Genomic DNA, 25,369 nt, shown 5'->3' with positions numbered 1-25,369 from the left:
GTATTATTTGCTAATCCGTCAAGTGGGCGGAAACTGACACCGGACGGTAAACTGACGCAGTTACCCCTAACTCTTTCATTTTTAACCGACTTCCAAATCTCAAAGAAGGAGGTTATCAATTCGGTTGTATGTTTTTTTTTATTTTTTTTATGTTTGTTACTCCATATCTCCGTCATTACTAGATCGATTTTGAAAATTCTTTTTTTGATTGAATGTATCCAGATTGGTCCCGTTTTTGTCAAAACCCAGTTCTGATGATGGGATCCATGAGGAATCGAGGGAACTCCTCAAATCTTAAAGGCATACATATAGTGATTTTTGGGTTTTTATCAACAAATCAAGCATATACACCCAAAAAAGTGACATTTGATGAAGTGGAACTGCTGATGATGATCAGAACGGAACTCTTTAACGACGCATAGTTCACGGTTGGCGATTTGTCCTCTTCGTTATGTTTGTTAAGCAAGTTAAGTTTTTAAGCCACATTTTTGTCAAGCTCGAGTTCTGATGATGGGATCCATGAGGAATCAAGGGAACTCCTCAAATCTTAAAGGCATGCGTATAGAGATTTTTGTATTTACATCAGAAAATCAAGCATTTTCATTAAAAACTGTTGCATTTGATGAAGTGGAACTGTTGATGATGACCAGAACAGAACTCTTCAATGACGCATAGTTCACGGTTGGCGATTTGTCCTCTTCGTTATGTTTGTTAAGCAAGTTAAGTTTTTAAGCCACATTTTTGTCAAGCTCGAGTTCTGATGATGGGATCCATGAGGAATCAAGGGAACTCCTCAAATCTTAAAGGCATGCGTATAGAGATTTTTGTATTTACATCAGAAAATCAAGCATTTTCATTAAAAACTGTTGCATTTGATGAAGTGGAACTGCTGATGATGATCAGAACAGAACTCTTCAACGACGCATAGTTCACGGTTGGCGATTTGTCCTCGTCGTTATGTTTGTTAAGCAAGTTAAGTTTTTAAGCCACATTTTTGTCAAGCTCGAGTTCTGATGATGGGATCCATGAGGAATCAAGGGAACTCCTCAAATCTTAAATGCATGTGTATAGAGGTTTTTGTATTTACATCAGAAAATCAAGCATTTTCATTAAAAACTGTTGCATTTGATGAAGTGGAACTGCTGATGATGATCAGAACAGAACTCTTAAACGACGCATAGTTCACGTTTGGCGATTTTTCCTTTTCGTTATGTTCGTTAAGCAAGATAAGTTTTTAAGCCACATTTTTGTCAAGCTCGAGTTCTGATGATGGGATCCATAAGGAATCGAGGGAACTCCTCAAATATTAAAGGCATACGTATAGATTTTTTTGTATTTTCATCATAAAAAGATCAAGCATTTACAATAAAAACTGTTAGACCGGGAGATAGTGACACATTTTACTGGGTCATTTGTACCAGTATGGCGGTTCGTCAGGGGTCTAAGTACGTAATGAACGAAATAAAAATGATGGTCATAGCGCTGGTACCGGCGGCCCAATCGCGTGGGCGTTAGTCGAACGTGTCGGATAAAATACGAGTGTCGAAAGATTTGTTCCACAAAAATCCTCGTATTTTTCGATAGTCCATAAAAAAGAAGTAGACGGTACCGTAATGCCATACTTCTCCGGTGTGACTTACAGCCCGCCATACTGAGGCGAACACATTAATCTAAAAAAAACAATTCAATGATTTGTGCCAAGCTAATTTTTGCACAGGTGATCACTGATCATCGTCGAGCAGCCATTCATGGACATCACCATGCCATACTTTTCCGCCGCCGGCAAAGGAGTTAATTTTTTTTTATTGCTAAACGATTTGTACCGTCTTGTAATTTTTTTTCAAGACTTTCTGTGTGATCATAAATGGAAATCTCATAATGCCATACCTGTAGGCGGTGGCAAATGTGTACAATTTTTTTTTTATTTCAAGTATGGTGCCCCTTTTTCCCCCTATTAGAAGTATGGCAAATATAATAATGGTCACATTGCATCATATAATTTCCAAAAATCCAAATGCCATACTGGCACAAATCGTCAAAAAATTGTTTTTTGTTTTAAGTCTTGGCTTAAGTCTCACAGTCGTCCGCCCCGTAGTTATAATCTGAAATAATTTGCCATGCCATGATGCCATGCTGTAAAAAATTATTTAACGTATACATAGTCGTATTTTTGAAACGTGTCGATTAAATAAGTTTTTCAAGTATGGCAGCACTTTTTCCCCCTACTATAAGTATGGCAATTATAATAACGGTCACATTTTATCAAATACTTTCCAAAAATTTAAATGCAATACTGATACAAATCGTTTAGCAAAAAAAAAATTAACTCCCTTGCGGCGGTATGGCGGCCATTTGGAACCGTCCGAAGAGTATGGCATGGTGATGTCCATGAATGGCTGCTCAACGATGATCACCTGTGCAAAAATTAGCTTGGCACAAATGGTTGAATTGTTTTTTTTTAATTAATGTGTTCGCCTCAGTATGGCGGGCTGTAAGTCACACCGGAGAAGTATGGCATTACGCTACCGCCTACTTCTTTTTTATGGACTATCGGAAAATACGAGGATTTTTGTGGAACAAATCGTTCGACACTCGTATTTTATCCGACACGTTCGACTAACGCCCACGCGATTGGGCCGCCGGTACCAGCGCTATGACCATCATTTTTCTTTCCTTCATTACTGTGCTTAGACCCCTGACGAACCGCCATACTGGTACAAATGATCCAGTAAAATGTGTCACTATCTCCCGGTCTATGTCGCATTTGATGAAGTGGAACTGCTGATGATGACCAGAACAGAACTCTTCAATGACGCATGGTAGACGTTTGGTGATTACGAATTTCGATTTTGACTTGGACTGGGACCCGGACTCGGACTCATACCCGGATCCGGTTCGGACCCGGACCTGGACTCGGATCCGGATTCGGACCCGGACTCGGATCCGGACTCGGACCCGGTCTCGGACCCGGACACGGACCCGGACTCGGACCCGGATTCGGACCCGGACTCTGACCCGGACTCGGACCCGGGCTCGGACCCGGACTCGGACCCAAACTCGGACCCGGACTCGGACGCGGACTCGGACCCGGACTCGGACCCGGACCTTGACCCAGAAAACCACTCCTACCATAAAATTAATGTAGGTATAAAGTACGATGATGCCAATCTTACTAGCCCCTCCCGCTTAAACCCCCGGACACCGCACGGCATGCGCCATTAAGTGGGTTAGGTTAGGTTTGAACAGCGATCCTCACAGAACCGAATAAGGATTAGGTTAGGTTAGAACTGCGAGCCTTACAGAAACGAAATGCTACTTGAAAAGTGGGTTTGATTAGGTTCGAACTGCGATCCGCACAGAACCGAACTGCTATCTGAGGAGTGGGTTAGGTTAGGCTAGAACTACGACCCTCATGGCTCCTCTTCACGATGGGCCAACGCCGGCCACTCCAAGGGACGCATTTATGCGTTAGAGGGAGCAAGTGATATTGCTATCTCATTCTACCGCATGGCTGCGTCCCTTGGAGTGGCCGGCGTTGGCCCATCCTGTAGAGGAGCCATTATACAGAAGCGAAATGCTAGTAGAAAAGTGGGTGGTTTTACCTCCTTTTCTACATAGTGTACCATCTACAATAATCTTTCATAGGCCCCCATGGAAGTCGGTTTTTTTTTCTTAAAAATTATGAAATGAAAACTCAACACTAAGTAGATACTTATCTCCATATAAACGACTCTTTATAAACATTGCTAAGAAAATCAATTCAAAAGAAGATCAATTGATCGCTGGCTCAAGGAAAGGAATGATAGAATATAAAATGGTAGAGGTATCCATGCGAAAGGAAGAAAATAATGGTTCTGAAACTTTGAGAAAGGCCTAAGGGGGGAATTTGTTATTAAATATTAAATAAATGTTACAAAAAGCATCTTTTGTAGCATCTTTTAGCGCATATCATTTATCCATTTGAGCATAAACATCTGCTGTAGTAAGACCGATAAAGATTTCATCTAAACGATAAGCAATTAGGTAGATCTTTAAGAAAATAGATCCGCTCGTTAACACAAGTGGACCTAAATAGGCCATGAAATTTCTCATTAGCGTCACAAAGGCCTCCTCTCTCGAACCTGACAATCGCAACGGGAGCGCGCCTCAAATCCCAATTAAAGAAGAAATCAAAAACCTCGACTCGAGACCTTTCACTGAAAAGATCGCCACATTTTAGAAACAATTTCCAAGCAACAGCCTTTAACTCTAAGCTCTCGAATTTTAAATGTAGCCATTAGTCGGCTCAAACATCTTTCTCCGAGTCATTTCGGAACTTGAATGCCCTCCACCGCACCCGACGCTCATTCAACGGTTATTACAAAATGTAACATGAAAATCTCTCGCGTCATTTCACGCTTTCATATGTCACACCTTCCGGCATAAACTTTTTAACAGAATAAACAAAGGTGGGAAACTCTTGCGTTTAACACAAACAATTGCGCTCTCGCTATATATTCATCCAAAACGTTTGAAGTATAAACAACAGTAGTGACATAAAATGTTTTTATCGCGGCGTCATTTTATTCGACGCGAGGAAATGAATGGTTCGCAGATAGACAGTGCGCTATACCAACCAACTTAACTAGGACACGAATAAGTTCTTAATACGTTGAAAGAAAGGTCGTTATTGCTCGATTCACACCTAACGTAGGTTGTCAGTGTAGTGCGGACGAGTCATATCTCAGAATTTCTAACCGTTGCTCGTAAAAAGTCGGAGCCCGCACCCTCTTCATTTCCATCAGCGAATAACGTCTTACAGTTACTAAATAAAAAACGTTTATTGGCTTCTGTTGAGCTTCTCAAGTGAAATTAAAATATTTGAAGTTGCAGGGGTTTCACAACTTTCACAAAAATAGGGGAGAGAAAAGAAAGCTTTTTGGTTCATTTGTTTAGTAAGCTTTCAAAGCTGTTGGCCAACTCTTGGCAACAATGGAAAACGTTTCATCATTTAAATATATACATTGCCGACATTTTAGGAACTTTGCTTATACCGTGATTGTGTTGTTAATAATAATTTTATTAAGTACAAGTAGGTAAACTTAACCCACCACTTCCACATTTCGTAGGTAGGTATATATTAACAAAAATTGATGAAATTCAATCAGTAAATTTTAATGTAAATTCGGGAACGCTTTTCAATTTCGTTCATTTCCTGACACGCCACGGCTATGCGGCACCCTTGCCTTACACACCCAGTACTTTAAGTAATGTGTCGACACCCCTTGGCTCTACGGGAATCTACCGACAAAAAGACGGATGATAGCGGCTTATCCAGAGGGTGTAGACCTACGACTCAGCCAATATTAGCAATCCATTACCCACCGCTTGCGGTAGCCTGTCAACTTATTGATGGAATATCAAGATTCTACAAGCTCGTACATTACTAAACAATGCAGTGATCTCGACCCAACTCGCATGGTATAAAGTTTAAATCGCAGTGCCTGATCATTTGAACATGTGGTCCATATCACACGTAAAGCAAATAAATTCTACTGCTGTGTCAATATGGAAAATATTTGGTAAGTAAAGATGAAAACGTCTATCCATCATGTGAAACTTGGAAGGATTTTGTTTGGGTCCTTCTTATGCTCGTATCCGCTTTCAAAGATTTTCGGGAAACCCGACCCAGGCCAAGCGTAACTAAGTGAGCGCGAGTATACAGTAACCGTGGCTTACCTAGCTACCTACATAACATATAATATATACTTAATATTATTATATATCTACTTAGCTTTATAAAGAGATCATCTACCAAGTGCATTGCCAACTAAGTAACTTCCATATTAAATTGTTGAACAAAATGTAAAATGAAGCGAGCTTCTCACCCTTTTTAGAGATAAATTAACAACTAAATTGAAGAACGTACATATTAGAAAGCAGCTATTTTGCAACGGGAAATGTAAAATACTAGCGTACAAAACAAACCACAAACCACAAGGGATACGTAACAGATGTATACAAATGTCTTATAGTAGTAGTAGTAGTAGTAATCACTTTATTGTACACAACACAGGTTTACAAAAATAAATTACAGTAATGGAAGTACAAAGGCGAACTTATCCCTATAAGGGATCTCTTCCAGCTAACCTTCGATTAGATGAGAGGAAAACTCCAGTCAGGTCAGATAGACAAACTTACGGGATGTACAGTAATATTTAGAATTCTTATTACAATTTAAACGAAATTACAAACTATAAGTATTACATATATTCCTGAATATAGCCACGTATACTTTGTTATTGTCGCAGCTCCGCAGGGAGATTTGTAATTAAAGATACGCATACCCAAATAAGGCCCCGAGAAAAACATGTCAAGTGAGGAAGCTGACGTAGGGAATTGTGGAAAACGAATAAAGGACAGACTACACCGGAACTAGATAGCAATGTGCAAGTTGCAAAACATTGTCAAAAAAGCAGGAACATTAGCGGAAGTTTGTATAAACTTACACGAGAATTTAAAGCAAGCTTCCATTCGGAAACTACTTGTGGGAATTTTTCAAATAAGTAAGTGTAAGGTCCACAGCGTGAGGATTATATTTATTCTATGAACACCCCAGGAAAGACGCATTTTAACCGTATTAACATTAAAGGATGACTCATGCTTTTATTATTTATGGATTTTATATATTTTATTTATGGATTACAGATCAGCCGTCATAGAAAATGATATGTCGGACTCCTCGGCCCGGGCACAGCCCGGTCTAGCGTGAGTCATCTTTAAATCACACAAAAACCGGGCAAGTGCGAGTCGGACTCGCGCACGAAGGGTTCCGTACCATAATGCAAAAAAAAAAATACAAAAAAAAGCAAAAAGAAAACGGTCACCCATCCAAGTACTGACCCCTCCCGACGTTGCTTAACTTTGGTCAAAAATCACGTTTGTTGTATGGGAGCCCCATTTAAATCTTTATTTTATTCTGTTTTTAGTATTTGTTGTTATAGCGGCAACAGAAATACATCATCTGTGAAAATTTCAACTGTCTAGCTATCACGGTTCGTGAGATACAGCCTGGTGATAGACGGACGGACAGACGGACGGCCGGACGGACGGACAGCGAAGTCTTAGTAATAGGGTCCCGTTTTACCCTTTGGGTACGGAACCCTAAAAAATACCCAGGCGTCTGCTGCGTTACAAATAGGTAAACAATGTACCTAAAAACGTATGTTTTTTTCTTCATAAACACATAAATAACACGGTGGTCAACGTCGCGTCAAAACGAAAGCTCCCGTTTTCAGGCCGTCAGATCTAAGGCGGATAACTCGTGATTTATTTATGAGAATTGCCCTTTCGCTACCAGATGTTTTCTTTTATTTCCACTGAATTATTGTGAAGGCCGGTTTTTTGGTCAGTGGGATATGGAATTTATTACCCTATATAATAAATTTAAAGGCAAATACGACTACAAACGAGACACTGCGCACTCCCAACTCTCCCAAGGGAAGTTAGGAAACTGATATGGATATCTTTTAAGAAAACTAAAACATTGTGTATTAAATACCTATAAAGTACTACACCTGACGCAGCACTTCCTAATAAAATGTATATAAAAGTAATATCACATATTACAAAACTCAATCTACTGAAACGAAACGTAACCGTACATTGAAGAAAATCACGATTGAAAATACAAGTAACAACTGCCATTGATATTGTTACAGAAATGGAAGAGATAATAGTCTACATTGTTGTGAGAAGAACCGAAATACGATTCTCACACAACACAATGTGCTAATAGCACTCTGAAAGCAAAACAAATTGTTTCACTTATACCTCTACACCTTTATCTATACCTACCTACTTATAGGGACAATTTGATGAGTGACTCTCTTTCGGTTGAAATGGCGTACATTTCTTACGAACCAATGGGACTGAGATTTTGGCGATTTGTATTTTCAACAGGTAAGGTAAACGTACTAGTGCTCGATATGCTAATGCCCTCTACTGACAATGACTTAAGTTTCAAGATGACATATAGGTACTGGGACCGCGTCGAGCACCAGCCTACTCGCAGTTTCTTGGGAATTTTATTTGAAATTAGGCCTATAATATGGCCTTTTCAGATTCCCGTTTTCTTAGATAAAACGTTTTTTTATTGCTGCGACAAGACACAGTACCTATGCTCTCTTATGAAATTTAACACTGAGGAAGATTTTCGATTTAAAAAAATTAACATTGTGGACGACGCACCTTTTTATACGTTTACTTTTTATAATTTTATTGTATTTTTGAATTCCTTTGTTCTTATAATTTTATGTTCTTTTTGACACCATATTTCTGTTCAGTCTTCTCTTAGGATTCATGTAATAAAGTACTATCTTGAACCAGTGCGCCTTTATCATTTTCATTGTGATCCTTCGTGGATTTAAAAGTGATAGTCTGATAGTGAATCATGAATCAACATTAAGTGCGAGCTGTATTATTGGTAAATATGGTCGTCACACGATCGGTGAAAGCGGGTAAGGATGGTAACGAAGGTAAGACCGTTGCGGAGAGTGAGGCTGGGCCGTCAACCGTGCCCTCAACCCCTCTTGTCGACCCGACAACCGCACCACCGGCGCCTTCACAATCCCGACCCGTAAGTATGTCATCTCGCTCTTCATCCACGGTAGTGGCCAGGAGGTTGGCGGCTGAAGCGCAGCACGCGCGTCGCCTCGTCGAGCTAGAGACACAACAAATACGCCGCCGCCGTGAGGCCGCTGAAGTGGCCGAGCTAGATGCACGCCGGCTGGTCGATCTGGAACGAGTGACCGCCGACCTAGAGTTAAAAGCGGAAATCGCCGCCATCGACGTAGACGCGAGTCGTCATAGCTCTAGGAGCAGCCATATTAATATAGACCAATGGCTCAGTAAGTCTGAAGCTGCTTTTAACCATGAAGAAACATTAACGAACAATGATTTTTTCAGGGATCTGGAAGCTAAAGCCCCTCGCGCGCATGTCATATCCCCTGTGCGGACAGTGACTGTGCGTCGCGACTGTGGTGCCGCGACAACGGCGGCTCCTCTCGAACGCCGCGACTGTGGTGTCGCGATGTCAGCGGTCATTCCTGAACGCCGCGACTATGGTGCTGCGATGACTGCGGCCCATCCCGAGCGGCCCGAGAGTGGAGAAGTTCCACAGTTGGTTAGGAGTCTGGGTGTTTTAGTTGACAGTGTAAATAAAGGCATTGGCCACGCAATAAATCGTGTTCCGTTACCCCGTTTCGATGGCAGGTCGCATTTAGATTGGCTTAGTTTGAAAAAAGCCTTTGAAAATACACAAGGTTCCTACACAGCCGCGAATAATCTGTCAAGACTGAATACTGCGCTAACGGGCGCGGCGCGCGAGGCAGTCGCCGCGCTGCTTGTGTCTGCGCGCGACCCCGGCGTCGTGGTGCGCGCTCTCGACGCGCGCTTCGGCCGCCTCGAGATGGTGGTGGCGCACGAAGTAGCTGCGGTGCGCGCATTGCCGCGCGTGAGCGCTGAAGGTAAGGGATTTAGCTGTGTTTGCCAGTCGAGTTCGCAACTGTGTCGAAATAATACGTTTATTGGGTCATACGGAATATCTGGCCTCGCCTGAACTATTTCAGGCCTTAATTACTAAAATATCTCCACTGTTGCGAGCTAAATGGCTAGACTATGCCGTTCGTTATGAGGCTACCGGTCTGTCAAAGCTAGAAAACCTAGCTGGTTTCCTCGCTAACGAAGTCGACCTGCAGTCTCGGTTCAGCATAATACCTGAGCCGACTACTGCGTCACAAGCGGTAGATAGTAGGCGGGCCAGGGATAGTGTGCACGTTGCCGCTGAAAATCATTCTGTGAATTCAAATTCTACATCGCGAAATAACGCTAAATTGAATTCATCGGCGACTGCACCTAAAATTAAATCATGCGTCGTGTGTGAAAAATCGCATGATTTAATTCAATGTGACAAATTTAAGTCAATGTCTGTCGATGACAGATGGAATTTGATTAAAAAGAAAAGAGTCTGTCATCGATGTCTCAAAGTAGGTTGGCATAGGTTTAATTTTTGTAAAGCAAAGAAAGTTTGTGACGTTGACGGATGTACGTTCCGTCACCACGTATTACTGCACAACCCGAATTACGAGCGTTCTGCAGCTGCGCATTTTGAGGTGGAAGACGATGAGCCGGTAGCGGGAACTTCTGGCACTGCACCGCGATCTTCTGCTGACAACGCCGCGGCATCTACTGTTGTGAGCGACTCCGCGTGTGATGTCGAATCAAAGGAGATTCTGACCCACACATCGACATCGGTTGCCACGGGATCTCCAGCTCAGACGTTGCCTGCTCGCCCGCTTTTGAAGATCGTAGCCGTAACCGTGTCCGGCCCGTTAGGTTCCGTGAATACGTACGCTATGTTAGACGACGGGGCCACAGGTTCGTTTATTGAGCAAGATATCGCCGCGCAAATAGGTGCCTGTGGACCCGAGCGACGCATGAGGTTAGACTGTGTCGGCGGGTTAGGAAAGCATACGTCCGTGCAATATGTCGATTTCCAAATGAAAGGCCGCCATGGTAAGGATACGCACTATATTAGCAAAGCGCGGGCTATGAAAGGTTTAGGTCTTGCTACTCAAACCCCCGACAGGTCGAGCGTACTTAAATTTCCTCACCTTGCAGACATCGCGGATGAGTTTTGTTATGGAAACATACAGCCGTCGATTATAGTCGGTCTCGATAACTGGCACCTCACTATTCCCAGGGCTATACGCGAGGGCACTAGGGCAGAACCAGTCGCGATTAACACCGCGTTAGGTTGGGTCCTATTCGCCTTTGGTTGCAGTAAAACCGCTCCTGCCGAAACTGTCAACCACGCTATAGTGAGCGAGCCCGCGGCCGCGGATGTCAGCGATCGCGCAGTTTTAGAGCAGTTGATTCGCGAGCAATATAGTTTAGACTCAATCGGCATTTCGAAACACGAAGCGCGCAGCGTTGATGATGATCGCGCTATCCAAATTCTCGAACGTACTGCGCGTCACCTGCCTAACGGGCATTTTGAAGTCGGTTTACTTTGGAAATCGGACAATTTATCTGTGCCTGATAGTCGCAAGCTTGCCTTATCTAGGTTTCTTAGTCTCGAGAAAAAGATGGCCCGTGATTTTCAGTATGCAGAGCGTTACCGTGAAAACATACACGACATGTTTCGGAAAGGTTATGCTGAACTGTGCACCGAAGAGCCTAGCGCCAAGTCGCCCGATTGGATTTTGCCACATTTCGGCGTAACCAATCCAAACAAACCGAACAAATTAAGAGTCGTACACGATGCTGCTGCTAAAAGTCACGGTGTTTCGCTAAATTCACTTCTATTAACCGGCCCAGATTTGTTGCAGCCCCTGCTTGGAATCTTATTGCGTTTTAGAGAGGGAAAAATTGCCATGACTGGTGATATTCGCGAGATGTTTCCTCAAGTTAAGATCCGAGCAGAGGATCGCGACGCTCAGAGGTTTTTGTGGCGCGACTCGCCCAAAGACCCTATCATGACATACCGTATGTCATCCATGATTTTCGGTGCCGCTTCCAGCCCTTTCACTGCCATTTATATAAAAAACAAGAACGCAGTGGAATGGCAGGAGCGCTTTCCAGACGCAGCTCAAGCCATCATAGCTGACCACTATATGGATGACTGTATAGTTAGCTTAAATTGTGTTGACAAGGCCGCAAAACTTGCCGCCGAGATCACCAACATCCATAAACATGCTGGCTTTGAGATGTGTTCTTGGACTTCAAACAATCCCTCTGCGCTGCGTCTACTGCCCAAAGAGAGCTTGGCTGAAGTCTCAGTAGCTAGAAATGACGTAGATGTTGATCTTGGACGCCTCACTGCTCCTGTGCGCACACTGGGACTTATTTGGCAACCCGTTTCTGATAAGATTGGGTTTAATATCGGAATAAAAGGAGAACGTTCGTTGCCGAATAGGCTCACTAAGCGCGAAGTGTTAGCTCACGTTATGCGGGTTTTCGATCCACTCGGTATCCTGGCGCCAGTTGTGATTACGGGTCGCATCATGTTCCAAAATGCGTGGCGTAAGGGGATCGATTGGGACGAGGAGCTGTCGCAAAGTGACAGTGCAGCATGGAGACTCTGGTTTGACGATTTAATCGCAATTTCTGGTTTACAGATTCCACGCTGTTACTTACTTAGCGAATTAAAAATTGATAAGTGCGAGCTTCATTTGTTTTGTGACGCGAGCGAGTCTGCTTTCGCTGCGGTTGCATATTGGCGGTTCGTCTTAGAAAATGGTGAAGTGAAGCTGGCTCTTATATGCAGCAAAGTCCGCGTAGCTCCTTTAAAACAAATCTCCATAAATCGCTTAGAGCTCCAAGGAGCGTTGATCGCAGCCCGTCTCGCTTCTACGATTTGCGAAGCACACAGATTCAAGCCTATAAATCGCGTATTCTGGTGCGATTCTATGACCGTTTTGGGGTGGCTTCGAAGCGAGGCGCGCTTATTTAAACTATTTGTTTCTCACAGAGTAGCCGAGATTATGGAAATAACCGACGTAAAAGAATGGCGATGGGTGCCAAGTCAACTCAACGTAGCTGACGATGCTACACGCATCAAGCGAGTGACGTTATCTCCAGAATCGCGCTGGATTTCGGGTCCTGAATTTTTGCTCTCTTCGGAGTGGCCCAGCGAGCCCAATTCACCTGAATATCCAGGCATGGAAGAAGAGAGCAAACGTGCAGCGCGTCCTGATTTAGTTCATCTCATTAGTGACGTTGAAAGGCACGAGCCAGTCTCAGCCGATCCTAAACGGTTCAGTTCTTGGGTGAGGCTGGTACGCGCAACAGCCATAGCTCATAAGTATTTGACGTTACTTAGAATCCGTTGCCTAGCTAGAAGGGGTCTAGGTGTAAACAATTTAGTTCGCTTAGAGGGGGGCTTGTGTAGTTTTGTGTTTCAGCCAGCCAACCAATGGCAACAGTTCGCTGCTCCGCGCTCTGTGTGCGAATCTGCCGCGGGCCTGACCGCCACAGATCTTCGCCTAGCCGAAGTTCACATCCTGCGCCAGTCACAGTTGAACACATTCCCAGACGAGATGGCCAGCCTACACAGCCATCCCGCACAGCTTATGCCACGCACCAGCCGTTTATCCAAGCTATCAGTGACCATCGGAGACGACAAACTTATGCGTTTGTCTGGCCGTATAAGGGCAGCGTCGCAAGTACGGGATGAGATGAAAAACCCCATTGTGCTTGATGGCAAAGACCTAGCTGTGCGCCTACTTGTTCAGAACCACCATCGCAGGGCTGCCCACGGCAATACGGAGACCGTGGTAAACGAGCTGCGACAAGAATACCACCTATTGTCGCTAAGAAGTACCGTCCGCAATATCACTTATAACTGCTTATTTTGCCGAATACGCCGGGCCAAGCAGTTTCAACCCGTGACGGGAGACTTACCGGAAGCACGCCTTGGACACCACAGACGGCCGTTTACGTTCACAAGGCTGGACTACTTCGGCCCAATACAAGTTACCGTTGGCCGAAGACGAGAAAAAAGATATGTTGCCCTGTACACTTGCCTTGTGGTACGCGCAGTCCACTTAGAAATCGTAGACAGTCTCACAACCGACTCTGCGATCATGAGCCTCCGCAGATTCACTGCTCGAAGAGGGACCCCATCCGAGCTGTGGTCGGACAATGGAACTGCTTTTGTGGGTGCCAGCCGGGAGCTTCGACGCTTATACGACGACGCTACGTCCCAGTTCGCTGCCGCGCAGAGAATCAACTGGCGTTTCATCCCACCGGCGGCGCCGTTTATGGGTGGCTGCTGGGAGAGGCTTGTGAAGAGCGTGAAAACTGCACTCAAGGTGACTCTCACTGAGCGAGCCCCAACTGACGAGGTGCTACGTACACTTTTGGCTGAGGCGGAGGCCTTGGTAAATTCGCGGCCACTAACTCATGTTTCCGTTGACCCTCAGAGTGAGGAATCACTAACACCCATGCATTTTTTGTTGGGTTCGTCTTCGGGACGCCCACTTCCAGTCACATCATCAGAAACGGACCTCCTATCACGAACCAGCTGGCGTAAGGCTGTCGGATTATCAGAGCATTTTTGGCGCCGCTGGTTAAAAGAATATCTTCCGACGTTAACACCCAGACGTGGTCGAGGTGAGGTTCCCCAATTAGCAGTCGGAGACTTGGTGCTCATTGCGGACGGTAATTCTCCGAGAGGTTCCTGGCCCCGTGGACGCATTACTGCTGTCTTCCCAGGCCCTGATGGCATCATAAGAGTTGCGGATGTGCACAGCCTTGGAGGTGTTATGCGGCGGCCCCTGAAGAAGCTGATCAAGCTCCCCCTTTAATAAAAAAGGGGTGAAAGTGGACGACGCACCTTTTTATACGTTTACTTTTTATAATTTTATTGTATTTTTGAATTCCTTTGTTCTTATAATTTTATGTTCTTTTTGACACCATATTTCTGTTCAGTCTTCTCTTAGGATTCATGTAATAAAGTACTATCTTGAACCAGTGCGCCTTCATCATTTACAAACATCATTAAACAACTACCTACTTAATGGTAGTTTTGCTTGTGTGTTTTAACAAAAGGGCTCACAGCTTACAAAGCTCATTCTATTCGGATGGACGGATCATTGATTATCTGATTAATCTAAATAATATAATACTTCCATGTCCTTTATACATATACCTAAGTATATGTAGTTTTGAAAGTGCTATGAGCTTTTGTACAGTAGGTATCTGCAGTCTGCACCAGCGACAGACAATACGATACGTTTTCATTGTTGCGTTAAAAATGTTGTTATAGAAAATGGAACAGGTACTTAATGGCATCTATTGTAGCTAGAATGCTGTGTAGCAAAACATGAACTGCAACACTGAATAATGCAATTAAAGAGGAGAAAGAAATTTCTGCACTTTGTGCTACTATTCAAACGATAGGTAGGTTAAGATATAAGTAAGCAGCTTATACGCAGTAAAAAAAAAATAGTCACAGATCTATCTTAATTAATAAGTACAAATTGAAAAAAATCCCAAAAATTAAAGAGTTCTTACAAATCTGAAAGATTTCATGAAAAAATAAAGGAAAATTGCTATACAGGGTGATTTCGGGGTCGTGTGGCAAGAGAACAAGACATCATACAGAATTCAAAGATGACCACAATGATGTTGTTAATTATTGTTTATCATCAATAATGATGATTATTTTTCAAACGACAAGTAGAAGAAAACATTTTTGCATACAATTTGGTCACCCTACTCAATGTGACGTCTTGTCGTTTTCCAAACAGCGTATGTAAAAAGTCATAGGGTGACCATGATTACTTAATATAAGATAAATTTTACTTGAAAAATAAGAAAAATAAAACTAGATCTATTTTAATCAAGTACTACCATATATGATAATATGGATCACTTACAGAGTCAGAAAAAGTGAATTTGGATCACGACCCAGAAATCACCCTGTAAATTTTCTAAGAATTAAAAATAAAACTCCGCAATTTCCACATCTGTAAACATTAAATTAGGCAAATCGAAAACCCAGTCACTACTTAGGTACGGTCGAAAGAGGTAGTCGATAATGTATCGTTGTGTAGGTATCTACCTAATTTGGATATAAAACAGTAATCGCAGTCTTTCATGTCATTAAAATTTAACATTTTTCGACTCCGGATGCGTTCTTACTTCTTAAAACCTAAAAGTCAGTCCAACATGAATAATAAAGAACGGGAACCAAAAACAAGTTCCGTAAACAACCATTACGATCCCGCCGCAAATAAGTCGCGCAAACACCTGCAGGGCGGTTGATTAATAAATCAGGCATTCATTTATGCAGGACGTCTCTAATGCGAGGCTAGTGATGTGCCCTGTGTGCCCGTCGTAAGCTCAGGGGACAGTCGTATATAAAGCCCTTTATTCGAAAGAATAGCGCCATCTATATTACTTAACGCTAATTATTTTTTAAATATGGCTACACTTTATTTCGTCAGAACGTCTTAAAATTCTCGTATCCAGGGCATGAAACAAACAAAAAACATTGGCAAGCGACTGATGTACAAATTGTTGCAGATATAAAATTTGATACAACTTTTTAATTTTGTAGGGGTTTTCTTAGTCAGAATCTTTGGTAATTCGGATCCAGATTAACTCATTATTTTTATTTCACGTTTTTACGGAATATTTAGCTCACGGTGTCACCTCAAAATCGTTGCATTAATAAAAACTTTTTACAAAAAAAAGAAAACCGACTTCAAAAAGGATGAAATAAAATATTATCCTTTTTAAGTCTATGCGTTACCAACTGATATGTTTGAAGTCGGTGCCAAGCCAACTTTTGAAGCATACCATGATTTTGGTGCGATTCGATAAGGATGTACGTTAGATTGCCTTACACGACGACAATGAACGTAGTTTTTGTAGGTACAGTCGACGTTAAAATATGTTTACACTTTTCGTCTTATTACAAAGGAGTAAGGTGCAAAAGTGTAAACATATCTTTGACGTCGACTGTACCTAAGAACACACCTCAGAACATACGATCAAACCTTCCACAGTTCGTACCATGTTTGTCGGCACTCAAGCGTGGGATTGGGACTGAAGTTATTTCCCGTCCCTTATTCAGAGGACTACATTTCAAAATATAAAACAATTCAAGGAATTTACTTTCTTGCCAAATTTCATCTAAAGCGGTTCAGTTGTTTAGCTATGAAAAGGCGACAAAGAGGCAGACAGAATTACTTACATATTTATAATAGTTATTAGTACAGTTCTAATGGGATTTATAGTCATAAAGCTGATTATTTTTGACGGATATTGTTACTACTTGGCTTGGCACCGACTTCAAACATATCAGTTGGTAACGCATAGACTTAAAAAGGATAATATTTTATTTCATCCTTTTTGAAGTCGGTTTTCTTTTTTTTGTAAAAAGTTTTTATTTTTCCATTTTTAGTTTTAACGCATTGTTAAGAGCGCGACGCATGAATGAAAAACAACATCATGATTAACACTAAATTCGTGTACCTACTTTCATAAATATGTAATCAGGAATTTTCTCGAGTCCGACTGGGAAATTATAATTCCTGTCACTACACTAAATCCATCCTCTGCCCCGCCACTGACCCAATCCCTCAACCCCCCCGATCACTCTACCTCACAGCGCATCAACCCCTGATCCATGTCGTACCCCTCGGCCCTGAACCAGCAGCCCTTCAACCACCATTACCCGACCCCTTAACTCCTAACCCTAACCCCCGATCAGTAGCCTTACCAGCTTACCAAGAGTTTGACATCGATTTATTCGCTAGCGCGTGTAGCGTAGCTTTCTTTGCATCTCGCTCGTACTCGCATATTAGTGCGAGCGAGATGCAAAAGAAGTAAGTTTCGAAGACATCAGCATCGCTAACTTAGCGAATATGTCAATGTCAAACTCGTGGTAAGGCTACATTTGCACTACATCAAATTGGCGGTGTTCGGAAGCAAATGCTCGAGTTACTTTAGAAAACACCGAAATCACTTTACACGTGCCTTTAAAAACTGAGGAGTTCCCTCAATTCCTCATGGATCCCATCATCAGAACAGAACCAAAAATAATACGTAAACACCTTGGAGGCAACTCCTTCCAAACAAAAAAAGAATTACTCAAATCGGATAACAGGTGCCGGAGTAATCGCTCAACATACTACATTTAAAAAATCATCATCATTATCATCAAAACAATCATCATCATCAGGTCTACTTCATCAAAGTGGTGGTTTTCGGAAGAAAATGCTCGAGTTGCTTAATAAAACACCCAAATCATCATGCACGTGCCTTTAAAAATTGAGGAGTTCCCTCAATTCCTCATGGATCCCATCACCAGAACAGAACCAAATTAAAATGGGACCAACTCGGAGGTAGCTCCTTTCAAACAAAAAAAGAATTATTCAAATCGGACTACGGATGTCGGAGTAATCGGTGAACGTACATAGAAAAAAAAAATAGCCACAACCGAATACAGAACCTCCTCCTTCTATGAAATGGAAGTCGGTTAAAAAAATAGTCCTAATTGGCGAACTGGAATGAACATTTTGTGGCTTTTAAGTATTAAACCAACATTGCTTAACAAACATACCCGTAGGTAAATAAATTCTCTGTTATGTTATAAAAAATTAGGAAAAAGGATATAAAAGTTTATATTGCATTGTGTTTTTCGATGCCTACATATTTTTTAACCCGGATTCCATTTAAAAATGTTTTCGATCAATGTCGATTAAACGTGTACATTTTTTAAATTATCATTGTTTCATTGCCATTCGAATATTTTCGTAATCAAGCAAAAAATATTCCTAAAAACAGGCCAGGGAACTTTTGAGTTCCCGGTTCCCGGTAACGGCACATCACTAAATAGCAGAGAAGGAAAGAAAACAGCCGGCTGTTATTTATAAAGTCAATCGATACGGGTGTGCGACAAATGGGTCAACATTGCATTAGCTCTTCATCCCGCATATTACATCCAAACACGGCTCAGCTTCGGGATCAAAATTCTGAACGTGTACGCTCATATTAATTACAAACGGCACATGGCGTAGGCATCGAAGGTGAACATTTTGTGAATTACAGGCTGGAAGTGTAATTTTAACTTGTGACATCTTGCATGAACAAAATTAATAAACAACTCGCAGCCTATAGGTAGTTATTTAATAGAAGTAAATAAGAGGAACACTATAAAACCCGTATGTTTTAATTTCTCGTAAGAAATATGTGAATTGATTCATAGCCATAGCAACATCTACTTAGTTGTTATTATGCCTAGTAGCTGTGATGTGCAATTATCTAATTGGTGCATAATTTATCTCACAAAATAGACTGTTGAATCACAATCGTATGTAGGTGTATATATATGCAATAAGTAGTTATATTTTTTTGCATTTACCTACCCTCCTTTTGATGATATACACAAATATAGCTCACTGCGATGTCGATTTTCTTGAGTTCCTATTGTATATGATGAAAAGGGTGGTTGAACCCAGCTGGCAAGTGTTCCGGTAAAGCGGTCGTATTCCGAGGTAGGCTGCCAACGTCTTGGGACTATGCCAAAAGGTCCTCAATAATTCAGTTGGGAGCACCTGAACTTAATTAAAATTTACAATGCTAGGAATTTCATTACTTTCATTAGCCTCCCTGAAATTCTGTCCAACTACTGAACTGAAAAAATGCCGAAATCCGCTCTCTGAATAATTGATACGTAGATTCGCTTGGGAAAAACTGTTAACCTTTTTTTGTCAAACGCAGAAAAACATCGCTGGCAGTCGTACTGCGGAACATGTAGGCTTGTTCAGAAAAAGATTTCAGCTGGCGTATATTTCTCTAGGGAAATCCGCCTTCTGAATGTCAGTCCGCATGTAGCCGTTTCTCGGCATACATATAAAGTGTACAACCAGAACGCAAGCAATGCTGCAACATATTAATTTTTCATACCGCCTCATAACTTCAAAGAAGATTTACGCCCCGTAATAATGGAACCTTAAGTATGAACATTCCGTATATCAAAGCGGGAATCTCAGTGGCAAATACGAAGGATCACAGAACGTGTATTTAATTCTGTCTTTATCCACTCCGTCTCATTACCAGCGATCCCCGCGATCTCCAAAACAAGTTCTGACAAATTATCGTCAACTTTGAGGATGAAAGATGAATTTTGCGCTCCCCTCTCGTCTTAATCGTGTTAGTCGGAATATTTATCTTCTAATTATGAAAACGTACGACGTTTCTGCAAGGGATCAAAATGCTTCCGTCCAGTAACATGTCTAAAGTATGTGAATTATCCGCTGCGAACTTTTCCTTTTATATATTTCAGAAACTTTACTCTGGTTCAATAGATAAGTAGTTCACGTACAGCTTAGTTAGAAATAGTTTCACCCCAAATTCATGAGCCTTTGTCCATTCATGCGGACTTTTCCCTCTCAATACGCAAGAGTTATTCTTTCCAAATAGAACGGGATATTTGAAATACGCAAGTCTTTGGAGGAAACCTTTTTATCGCAATGGGTGTCATTGGGCCGAGCAATTTTGGTGAACGTTACGAGGGTATAAAATGTTACAGGCCAGTATAAAGCAGGTGAATAACAATTGGAACATCTAAATTAAAACCCTTAGCACATCCAGCGACGTATTCAAGAGTCCTTAAATAAATGAGTGCATAATTTATTTTTAGGTCAGCATTCGTTGCAAAAAATAAAGCGAATTCGGCTGGCTTTCGGAGAATTTCGCTGAATACTTTGAATAAACTGCTTTGAGCCTCGCTTCTTGTTTGTTTTGTAAATCTGCCTACAAGGGTTTGGCGGGTGTTGTTAGTATAACTAATTGCGATTTGCGTCTCATTTCATAGACCAGAGACTTCCATTGATTATTTAATGCTACCGGGACTCCTTAGGGAGCTTTTAACTGTTGAAACTTGAACGTTAATGTTTGTTTAGAATTTGATGAAATGGGTTAGGTAAATAAGCCCACCATTTTCCCTGCAATGTGAACCCAATTAGATGGAAACGTATCCATCATATCCATTAACCAATATCCCACGTCTGTTTCCATAACATCCTTTATAATTAATGGGAACTTTTGTGTTTCGTGACCTCGAATTAAAATTTCGTTGCTAATGGTCACATAGAGCCGATAAAAATTATAATAGACCTAGGTACCTATACGAAGAGGACTTCGTATAGGCTTTGTTTATAGCTAGGAAGCTATACGAGTATACTGATAAAAGTGATAAACTATAATAATATGCAAGTTAAAACGAAACCGAGACTCATTAAGTCCTTCTAAAACCGCTTAGATTAGTTCGAAGCGGAAATGCAGTGAAACTCGCTAAAACTATCACTCATGCGATTGCAAGTGGCAAGTACCGAAAAGCTGCCAGAGCGTCAGCCGGATTCAGCCGAGTCAGACGGGCTAATTGCGGGCCGCTTTCAGTCTAGCTGAGCTAGGCTATACAAACTGAGCTAAAAGACTGCAAGCTGAAAAGCGCCAGACGGCCTGCGATTGTGAGCTTGCTGTATATTCCCATTTGCATCGCGAACACAGGCTATACTCTGGGGACCTGTACCTATAACAAGATTTCGAAATCCGTAATTAGAGTCGGTCCAAGCTAACTCTGCATGGCATTTACAGTGACAAAGTGTGACAATGTCATCAGTAATGTCAAATTTCTATGAACATATGACGTTTATGACACTCAGTTTGTTTTAATCAAGTCGGTGCAAAAATTGGCTTATATTACATCAGACTCTATGAGGAAATAAGACGAAGCACTTATAAGTAGGTACTGGTTCTCCTGAGCCATCTACTCGGTAAGTGCTTGAAATTACACCCCAGCGCTGTAGTCTACATGAGGAATTAGGAAACGTCTAGTTAAGTCAGAGTTTTAACGTAGTGAGATTTAAATATGAAAATTTTAGAGGTATTTTTTACACAAATTGGAGACGCTATGGCATGCATTTATTGGAGTCAGAAGTTTGTTAATTCGCGTAAGTATACGTATACACAAATGAATGTTTCAGAAAAGGCATGTAAGCCTATCATCTGAGCATTCCAACCCGTGGTTACGGGTAGCCTACTTACAAGTAGTTTATGCCACAAGAATTTGGAAACCCACGTAACTGCGCTAAAGAGTTACAAGTTTAATTTCAACTTCAAGTTTAGTTAAAGAATTAGTGGCGACATCAATTATTGTAAGTTATATCGTAAACGAAACAACCTGTGAATTCGGTACAGTTAGTAATTAGGGAAGTTTCGACACTTTCCGTAACAGCTTTGGAAAGTAATTATAAGCAACAAGAACAGATACCTATACAGACGCAGCAATGTTTGTGAATTCATATAAACGGAGTAAAAGTAAAATTAATTATTTTTGTTTTGTATGTATTTTATTCGATCACTGCTAAGCCACAATTGCGTAGAGTTAAGTCGTAGCCCTTAGCAGGTACTTCTTGCTTTGTAGCAAGAATATTATTATTATTAACGGCGTTAAATAATGTGTGACGACAATGCGTCGTTAAAATCGGCGCTGAACGGGTTCATAAGTAATTAAAAATTAATACTAATTCCTACCTATTATATACCCAATTAACCCTCTAGTTCAATACGAAGTCATATTAGTTATAACATTGAACTCTTTTGACATCTGATGAAGAACAAATTTAAACAAAAATAAATTATGACTAGAGGGTTAAGACATAATGGAGTAATTTTATTTAATAACATTTTTACAACTTTATAACAAATCACTAAAACTTATAAATAAACAATTTGCCCTAAGTCATGGTCCGTAGGTAGGGTGCCCAGAAGGCTAGCCGCATTGCCCCGCTGGATGGCAATGCTGATCCTTTGGGCAAAATATAGGCCAGCCCTCTGGTCACCGGAGGCCTCTATGAGGCGCTTTGATAACTCCCCATAGAGGCGACGCGCGCTAGGTCCCCACGGCCCCAAGGTTTCCACACCAAACGCCGCAAATATATAGCTACTACCTAGTGTGAGATATTTGCGGCGTTTGAGGCTTTCGGCCGAGGATGCGGCCGCACCAGCGCCAACTTTGGTGCCTGGAATATGGGACGGCGCCAGGGTATCAACGCACGTAGCGTCCCAGACAAGTGGCCGTCCCATACTCCAAGGCACCAGCGTCATTCCGTCAGGCCTCTTGCCATCGACCCTGGCCAGACCGTTGGGCTCGAGGACCGCCGGTACCTTGGCACTGACAAGGGCCCTTCGGATGACGTCGTTGAGGCTGGCGTGGCGGGGGATCCTTCCAGCGCTACGGCTGCATGAGAGGCCGTGGTGGCCCAGATTATCCACCATAATTCCGCATTGGCACCGGTGGGGTATGTTTGTTGATGCCCCTATTCTTAAACATGTGGCCAAACGGAATGTAGTATTATCCAGCAATGTGCCCACAGTTGTGGATGGTAGTGTCTGTAACCACAGACCCGACTCCCATTCCGCAGTGGCAAGAAGACGAGCGCGATCTGTCGGACTAAGTGCCGAATCTAGGAGACGGTTCCTAGTTAGACGGCAGAGAGGCTCGTCCCACTGCCTCTGCGAACATGGGTTGACAGGCGGGTCTGTGTTAGGACATGTTAAATGCCATACGTTCTTGGCCTCGGTACAGTGCGAAGCCTCCAGGGCCCCAAGGGAAGGGGCTAAAATTTTCCCGATGAGGTTTTGAGCACCGTGTACCGAAGCCAAGAAAGCGGGTAGCGCCACGCTGGAAATTTTGCGGATGCCCAGGCCGCCCAACCTAATGGGTAGGCTAGCCTGGGTCCATGTTCTTTCGCCAAAAGAAATGTTGAAAATGGTGGTGAGTGTTTCTAAAACTAAGTTGTCCAAGTTTGATAACAAAGAAGGGTGTTTCCAAAGGTGTGATCCGCGGAGAATGTAAGTAAATTTTGGGACGAATAAACAATGTTTAATGATACAATACGCCGAATGTATATTAATTTTGATCAGACGATGTGAGGATGCCTTAAAATTTTGAATTTTTGTATCTATGAAATTTTCAAAAGATTGGTCCAAGATGGGACAACCAAGGAGGTGAAGCGTTTCTTTTGTAATAATTTTGATTCCAGGAGCTAGTTGTTCAAACTGTTCTATTGTTCTTTCCTTGTTTGGGCAAGAGTCTGTAACAAAGAGTTCGCATTTCGAGAAGTTAAGAGATAAGCCAATGATACTGAGGTCTGTTTTTAATTTTTCTAAATCACCGAGAACTGAAAACGCTTCACCACCTAGGGTCCCGTCATCAAGGTACCATAATTGATGTAAGTACTCAGTATGATGATGTAACGTGATACGGTATCAACTAGTGTTTCACTAGTAGATAAATGATTATCAAACGATCAAAATGATTTAACTATAGTATCTCATTACATTATAGTCATTATATAATAATATAAAGTATTAAGACGGCCATTCGATATTTTATCAGTATCCGATAGATAAAATATGCTCAGGATAATCCGGGACCGTTTGTGGACTTTTCTACCCTCATCCGTCGACGTATCCCTTATCCCTTCGAGATTGCTTTAGATACCAGAATTTAATTTCCGAAAGTGTGCATACTTCTTCACTTCGCCAGAACTTTAGGACTACGGTTTATAAGGAGAGAGCTGCAAAATTAAATTAGACACTTCGCACCTTAGGGGAAGCGCCTATCTGATATTGGACACGAATTTCAGAAGTCCTTAAAAATTTAGATGCTTTATTAAGAAATATCAACTTCCCCTTAAGTCTTTATAGGGTGACTAAATTATTGGAAGTAGATCACCATTGAGCATAATGTTGCATTTTATAATATTCCACGAAAGATAACGCTGCTATCTTGACATTTTTGGATGATAACATTGTTCACATGAAGAATAGAATATAGTCATACATTAGTCATATTTTCACGTTAATCTGTAAGTAAGAATCTTAATAAGTAGCAAAAAATCTTCCGAGATAGTATTAAAAATGAATAATGAATAATTGAAAATTATGAATAACAAGTCAGTACACAACCTTATTGTAGAAAATAATTATTCGAAAAATTCGTTCCTATAAAAAAATACTTCAATTTAATATCTAATTATTCTCATGTCTTCCCCTGCAAATTGTAATCACTTTACGCAATTTGCCTACTATTGATGTTATTTTTTACTCCGAGTCTATAATTTGGAAGCAGAACCATAAACAACACTTTAAAATGCACGCAAACGATTCACGTGCACCACGTACGGGCAATCTCCGGAGCCGGTACAAATTCACCAGTGAAAGCCTAACTGCCGCACATAAATCTCCGAGCATACCGATACAAAGCCTATTAATCTGAATTCAACACAACCCTTCAGGAGGGCGTACTTGTGAACCTTTCACAGGGGCAGTGGGCTATCGAACGAACCGCTCATAGTGCGTCGCCGGCAGCGGCAGCCAAACATCCACGTGTAGCGCCGATTTATGAATTAAAAACAAAACAATTACACAGATTAAAAACACATTTAGTTTTTTTTTTCAGAATTAGTGTTTACTTACAGGGGCGCGCGGTGTTGTGTGGTGATTCTGTGAGGTTGGCAGCGCCGGGCGCGTAGCATGCCGGGCGTGGTGCGGCGTCGCGCGGCTGCGGCCGACTGACGCACGCACGCGCCTCGCAAGGACGCTACGCGCTACGGCTACGAGGGCGCCTTTGCACCGAAGCTACGAAGGGTGCCTTTTGCACCGTTAGGGGGTGAATTTTAGTTTCGAGTAGAAGTCGAGTCGTTTTAGCGAACCAGTATAACTGCTCTCCTCGTGAACTCATTGGTACGGATTTCGCGGTCACACTTACACCGGTTCAGCTAAGCGTTTGTCGTGATGCGTCTCG

General features: G+C 42.0%; 1 protein-coding gene across 1 annotated transcript in view; it reads right to left on the bottom strand.

Annotated features, from left to right (window-relative positions):
* Positions 1 to 25,252, bottom strand: part of LOC134679940 (serine/arginine repetitive matrix protein 1-like) — a 47,923-nt gene extending 22,671 nt beyond the window's left edge. The window contains exon 1 of the mRNA XM_063538892.1: positions 25,042 to 25,252. The gene's annotated coding sequence lies outside the window, so the exon portion shown is untranslated. The remainder of the gene's footprint in view (positions 1 to 25,041) is intronic.
* Positions 25,253 to 25,369: the final 117 nt, after the last annotated feature.

The sequence above is a fragment of the Cydia fagiglandana genome, chromosome 3, assembly GCF_963556715.1.
Source record: "Cydia fagiglandana chromosome 3, ilCydFagi1.1, whole genome shotgun sequence".
Taxonomy (NCBI): domain Eukaryota; kingdom Metazoa; phylum Arthropoda; class Insecta; order Lepidoptera; family Tortricidae; genus Cydia; species Cydia fagiglandana.
This window is presented reverse-complemented; position numbering and strand designations above follow the sequence as displayed.